Source organism: Durio zibethinus, chromosome 6 (genome assembly GCF_047325235.1).
Source record: "Durio zibethinus cultivar Kanyao isolate XHJ-2024 chromosome 6, ASM4732523v1, whole genome shotgun sequence".
NCBI lineage: Eukaryota > Viridiplantae > Streptophyta > Magnoliopsida > Malvales > Malvaceae > Durio > Durio zibethinus.
The window spans coordinates 14013113-14020269 of NC_143167.1; the positions used below are offsets into that span (position 1 = coordinate 14013113).

General features: G+C 29.7%; 1 pseudogene; it reads left to right on the forward strand.

Annotated features, from left to right (window-relative positions):
- Nucleotides 1-1405, forward strand: part of LOC149518438 (uncharacterized) — a 72481-nt pseudogene extending 71076 nt beyond the window's left edge.
- Nucleotides 1406-7157: the final 5752 nt, after the last annotated feature.

Sequence of the window (7157 nt, forward strand, 5' to 3'; positions counted from 1 at the left end):
TTGAGTTCTATGTTTGCTTTTCTTTGAAATCTTTTTGGCAAAAGATGATACATTCAATTATGAATATTTATTATTATTATTACATTAACTATTTTCCTGTGATTTAGATGCATGGTGCTATACTTTCCTTTCATCCTAGGGCAAATCATCTTACATTCTATGGATAAGGCATGGATAAATCTCACGTTAAGAGCCAGTGAAAAATACATAAAAGGAGTCACTAGTTTTTTAGACTTTGCCTTTGCAATATCATCTGAAGATGGAAAATTTTGGTGTCCTTATGTTAAATGTGTCAACACATTTAGAGTTTGTAAGAGAGATGTATTTGATCACATTATATGTGATGGTTTTCTTAAAGGATATGTTTGATGGGTATTTCACGATGAGGTCTTGGATGTATGTTTACCTACTGGAATAACTAATGATGAAGAAATAGGACTAGATCCTGACATTCATGAATTATTACATGATATGATGGCTGAAAGAGCTATGAATGTTGATGTGGGTAACATACAAGTTGGAGATAGTAGTGGAGAGCAACACCATAATCATAGAATTGATATTGACAAGTTTTATGGTTTACCTAAAAATGCAGAGGAGAAACTATATCCAAATTGCAAAATCTTCACAAAGTTTTCCTTTGTAATTTATTTGTTCCACATTAAGTGTTTTAATGGTTGGATAAATAAATCTTTCAATACATTGTTAGAGGTTTTGAAACTTGCTTTACCAAAGGGTAATACATTGCCAAGGTCTTATTAAGAATTGAAAGAGATGATTTTTGCCTTAAGTTTGAGATATGAAAAAAATCCATGCTTGTCCTAATAATTGCATGTTGTTTTGGAAGGATAAGGCAAATGAAGAAATATGTTCAAAATGTGAAACTTCTAGGTGGAAAGAGAGCTTGAATGATGCAGAAAGTGATCCCTAAGATATAGTGTCAAAAAAAAAGAAAAAAGCTACTAAGATTTTGCATTGGTTTTCTTTAATTTGATGACTACAAAGGTTATTCATGTCTTTAAAAACTGCTCCCTTGATGACTTGGTATGAATATGAGCGTACCAAAGATAGATGTGTAAGACATCTTGTAGATTCTTTAGCTTGGAAAGAATTAGATTTTCAATATCTTGAGTTTTCTTTTGACCTTTATAATTATCGCTTAGGATTAGCTTTTGATGGCTTTAACCTTTTCAAAACTCTGAATGTGACATATAACACTTGGCTTGTTATATTGATACCTTATAATTTGCTTCTATGGATGTGCATGAAACAACCAAACTTTATTCTTTTCCTACTTATTCCTGGTCCAAAAGGTCTTGGAAACAATATAGATATATACCTACAACCTTTGGTAAAAGAGTTGCAAGAACTTTGGGAAGTTGGTGTTCAGACTTTTGATGCCTAAAAAAATTAAAACTTTTAACTGCATGCAACATTAATTTGGACCATTAACGACTTCCTTATATATGCCAATTTGTCTAGGTGGAGTATTAGGGGAAAGTATACATGTCCTTGCTGTAGATTAGATACTACATCTAAGTGGTTACAACATGGTATAAAGTATTGTTACATATGCCATCGTAGGTGGTTACAACCTAATCATAGGTTTCATGATGATAAAAACTCATTTGATGAGACTTGAGAATTTAGAAATGCTTATTCACCACCATTCAAGAGTGAAATGTTGAGGCAGTTGGAACAATGGAATGGTAATGAAGATGGACATGTAAAAAGAAGAGTATTTTGTTCACATTATCTTATTAGGAACATCTTCTATTGCATCACAATTTTGATGTGATGTATATAGAAAAGAATGTTTGTGATAACATTCTTGGTACATTGATTGGGCAAGAAATGAAGTCAAAAGATAACTACAAAGCATGACCTAACCTTGTAAAAATGGGTATAAGGAGTGTTCTTCATCCAAAAAGTCATCCTGGCACTAACACCTGAGTGTTCTTCATCCAAAGAGTTGTCCTAGCACTAACTGCCAATACTTGTCTCAAGCTTCATATCAAATGAGCTAAATTGAAAAAAAAATTCTTTTTTAAAGATTCTTAAGGAAATGAAAACTCTAGACGAATATTCTTCAAATATCTCACATTGTGTACAACTTAAACAATGGAAGCTAATAGAGCTTAAAAGTTATGTTATCATCTCTTAGTGCAAGAGTTTCTTCCTATAGTAATGTGATGATCTTTACCTGATAAGGTGTGCTTGGTTCTTATTGATGTACTATTTTAAAGAATTTTGTTCTAATGTTCTCAAAGAACATAAGCATGAATTACTTAAGTCTCAAGCTGCATCAATTTTATGTGAAATGGAGAATATTTTTCCTCTTTTTTCACAATAATGGTACATTTAGTTGTCCACTTGGCAAATGAAGCAAAAATTGCTAGTCCAATCATTTATCGATGGATGCATCCTATTGAAAGGTATATCTTAAGGTGTTATAGATATTTGTACTTAAATTTCAACTAGGATGTTTGCTAATGATGTTTTAATTAAACTTTTATTTATATAGGTTTCTTCTTACTCTTAAATCATATGTACGCAATAAACCTTATCCTAAAGGTTCAATTGCAAAAGGGTACTTAGCAAATGAATGCATAACTTTTTGTTTAAGATACTTTGATGGGATGGAAACTATTTTTAATGGATCCATTCGGAATGAAGAAAAGAATCCTTTTGTAGAGGAAGAAATATCCATTCTTTCTACTATAAGAAGACTATTGGGAACATTAAAATGTAAAGGTTTTAATGTTAACAAGTGTAAAAGGGTCTTATGAATTGTACTTGATGCTATAACTTTGGTTAAAGCACATCAATATGTGCTATTTAATTTTGATGAGGTTGTTCCTTTTATAAAGTAAGAACATTTATCTACATGCATATTATACTTGATAATTTTCTTTTGTAGTTTATTGTATAGTCTTCTAAGAATTTTTTTCATGTAGAAAACATGAACAATTTATTAAGAGGTGTAATCAGTCTCCTCAACTTACGCCATATGAGATACAAAAGTTACAAAATGAAACTTTTCATGATTGGTTTCATGATCATGTAAGTCACACATCATGATTTGGAATATGTAATTAAAGTTTTTATAGTTAGATTATTATTTTAACCAAATATGAAATTGGATAGGTTGCCAATTTGGATCAACAAGGAGATGCGAACATCACATATCAACTTAGATGGCTTGCTCATGGCCTAACTAATACCATTAGGAAATACACTGGTTATATCATTAATGGTTTTAGATTTCATACCAAGGCATATGAGAGATACTTGAAAACTCAAAACAGTGGGGTTGTTGAAACAACCAAGATGTTGAGTTATGCAAGTACAAGAGATGCACAACCTATTAAGGGGGAAGTTAACTATTATGGGTTTTTAAAAGACATCATTCAGTTGGATTATATTGGTAGATTGAAAGTTGTGTTATTTAATTATGATTGGATTGATATAAATAGAGGTTGTTAGAAGGATAAATTTGGTTTCACTCTTATGAAATTTTAACATTTAGCTTATAGTGGAACTAACTTAGTTCATGATCCTTTTATCTTGGCATCACAAGCTAAGAAAGTTTTTTATGTTAAGGATGAAAGATATAATGATTGGGTTCTTGTCAAGCATGCAAAACTTAGAAATGTATTTGATATGGGTGATGAATCATCTTTATATAGAGAACAAGAGAATGGAGAAATCCATGTTGAATTTGATGACACACGTAGTACTTCAAATTAGGTTAGAAGTGAAGCTGATGATAAAGGAATAGAGGTCACACTAGAGATGGAAAATGAGCATGTAGAAGAAGAGCCCATAGATGAACGTAATGGGGAGGTCATTTTTTAATTCTATGTAATAGTTTAACTTGTTATTAAGGTTTTGCAATGTAAGACATAGTTCACTATTATTTTTTTTTTGTGTTACTAGCTTGAATTACTTAATTTTGTGTGATCATGTAATCTGTTAAATTGTACTTGGTGCTTTATATGGTTTGCCACTATCAAGTTCTCTTTTATATTGTACTTAGTACATTTTGTGTATTATTAGACTTGAGATGGCAAAGCATAGATGATTGAATATCACTCGGGCAAATCATGCCTCTAGTTCTCAATTGCAAGCACAATCTAAAGAACAATATGTGCTTTTAGATCCAGAAGCTTCATAACATGAGCCTCTACAAGAATATCAAGAACCAATTTTTCAATCTACAAATGATAAAGATCAAGATGAACAAATTGAACATAATTCAGGTATAAAAACACTATATTCTATTAGTATAATTCTTTATGTGTTATAATATTATGCAATTACATTTTTTAATGAATTTAATTACTTTCTTTATATGTAATTTTTCTATGTAGGAAATGTTCAACATCAAAAGCTCAAAGTCCTACACATATGGCTAATATTTGGGATTTGGAAGAAGGGGAGCATGTTGTTGTTAAGGTCAATGATGATGATATGCCTATTAGTGATGAATCTTGCTCTTTAACTCGATTCATTGGTAGCATGGTGAGAATGCCTAGCTTTGCACCAATTAATTATACAATTTGGCATGAAATGTCGAATGGTAAGAAGGAAAAAATGTGGAAAATAATAGAGGTATTAATACAATAATGTTTTAGTTGCTAGCTAATATAGTGACAATAATCTTTTAGTTTCTAGTTAATAGTAACAATTCATATAATATATATTGACATTTTCTTTCCAATTACCTCTTTCAAATTGTAGTCAAAGTTTGAATTTCACAAATCTGATTCTGATGAGCTCATTGATGAAGAAATATTTCAAAAAATTAAGTTTTGGGCAAGAAGAAACATAGGTGCTAAGTGGAGGCAATGGAATAATGAATTGAAGTCTAAATTTTATGGTGAACATAAGACACTAGAGGAAATGGCTACAAAGATTAATGATTCTTGAGTAGACAAAAGTTAATTCCTGTTTCTTGCTACACATTGGTTGACTAATAAAGTGAAGGTAAATGTTTGCAAAAAATACTATTTACTTTGTTTTAATACTATGGTAATAATTACAAAGTTATTATAATATATCTTTTCTTGTTCATTTGTTTAAAAGAACAAAGTGAGACAAACAAAACAAACCATTCAAAATTAGATGAGCCTTATTGCACAAGAACAAAATCATTCTCGAGGATCATTCAAACCTTGGTACATATATCAATTTTTTTTTGTCGCATTCTGTTAAATAAATATGAAATTTACTTTTTTATATGTACGATTTTGTCATTACAATAATTAATGTTGTACCTTTATAAAAACAAGAAGCTAATGGAATTCCACTATCACGTGCTAAGGTGTATATTCTTTCTCGTATACATAAAGATGGAAGTGTTATGAATGACAAGGCAGCTGAAATTGTGGTATTTATTTTAGTTATTACTTGTTTTTACTTATGTTTATTTTCTTTATACTAAAATACTTGTTTACAATTTTAGGAACTCATGAAAAAGGTTTGAGCGAAACTAGTGCTCAGAATTCTAAAGGGAGTTCATGGAAAGATGATGTTTATTAAAAAGTTAAAGGATCGGAGAGAAAATGGCATGTTCGTTGCATGGGTATAGTAACTACTTCATCTAAATTATATGGTCCTTCATCTTCTAAATTGGTTCAGCATAAGGAAAATGTACAAGAGTTGAAAGCTAAAATTAAGGACTTGAAAGAAACTTTAAGTACATCTTATCGGTACTTAAAAGATAATTTTCTAATGAGAATATGGATATCTTAAATACTGTTACTCACATGGTGAATAGAGAGGTATATATAACATCTATTTTAGTTTATATAAATGTAAATTATCATCTTGCTTATGAATCTTGAACCTTACTGAAATTTTTTTTGAATTATTTTTAGGTTCCTGATGCTAGTAGTGCTCTAAAAATCACATGTGAAAACTATCGTTCTTCAAATTTAAGTCATCAACCTAATCAAAATGAAAATGATAAACTCATCATCACATGATATAAATGTGGAAATGCTTTGCTGGATACTTGTTTTCTTAGATAGAATGCCAAAATCAATTTTGAATCTAGGTTTTAAATCATGTAATTGTGTTCTTGAAACATTACCCATTGTCTTTGCCGTAATCATTACACTATGATTTAAAGCTTGCTCTTTTTCTTTTGAGAAGGCTTTCTTGCCTTTTTTTTCCTTTAAAAAGGCTTCCTTATGATGTAAGCATGCTTTGTAGTTGTAAACTTGAAAGTTATGGTGAAAATATTTGTTTAATGATAGTTTTGTTGACTAAAAAATCTTAGGTTGGTTTTATTAAGTTATTATTTGGAATTAAACTAAAAGAATAAAGAGATTACAAATGCAAATTAGGTTATTTCTTGTTCATTCATGCATTACACTAATGACTATGATGTTTATAAAATTATTTTTGTTGGTACATAAATGGATGATTACCTTTTATATATATGAATGAATAAGATGTTTATAAAATTATTTCTACTGGTATATGAATGGATGATTACCTTCTTACCTTCTATATATATAAGATAATTTACAAGAATTCTAATTGGATTCTTTTATGCTATGCAGATGCTTTTTGGTAGAAATCTATGATGGGATCATTTATCTTAGGAAGTTATTTATTTACTCATCGCATTATGTTTATAGTGGGATTTGGTTTTGTTTTGGATGTTATGCATATTTTTTAAATAAGGTTGTTGTGTTTTGTGATGCTTGATTGGTATATTGAATACTGCTAGTGAGTTGGGTTCATTAAGCTTGTTAGTTATATGATGTGGCTACATTTGTTGACTTTTTCAAGACTTGTGATATTTTGTATGAATTAAAATATTTTGGTTTTGGAAAGGGCTTGTAATTGGTACATGTATGTTTTTTCTCATTGAGGTGGTTTTGCAATTGTTTGTTCATTTACAAATTTTTTAAGATTATCTTGTTTAGAGTTCTATTGAAATTAAGGTAATCAAAAGGTCTTTAAGTGTCTTGTGGTGCAAACTTATGATTATGTTTTTAAGGGTGAGGTGGTGTAATTCTTTATCTATGTTTGTTTTATTAGACTTGGTATAATGACTTTAGTTTTTCATTTATACTAAGTTTGTGGATTATAAATAATTTACTTGAAGTTTTAATGCTATTAAATATCTTTTACTTTATTAT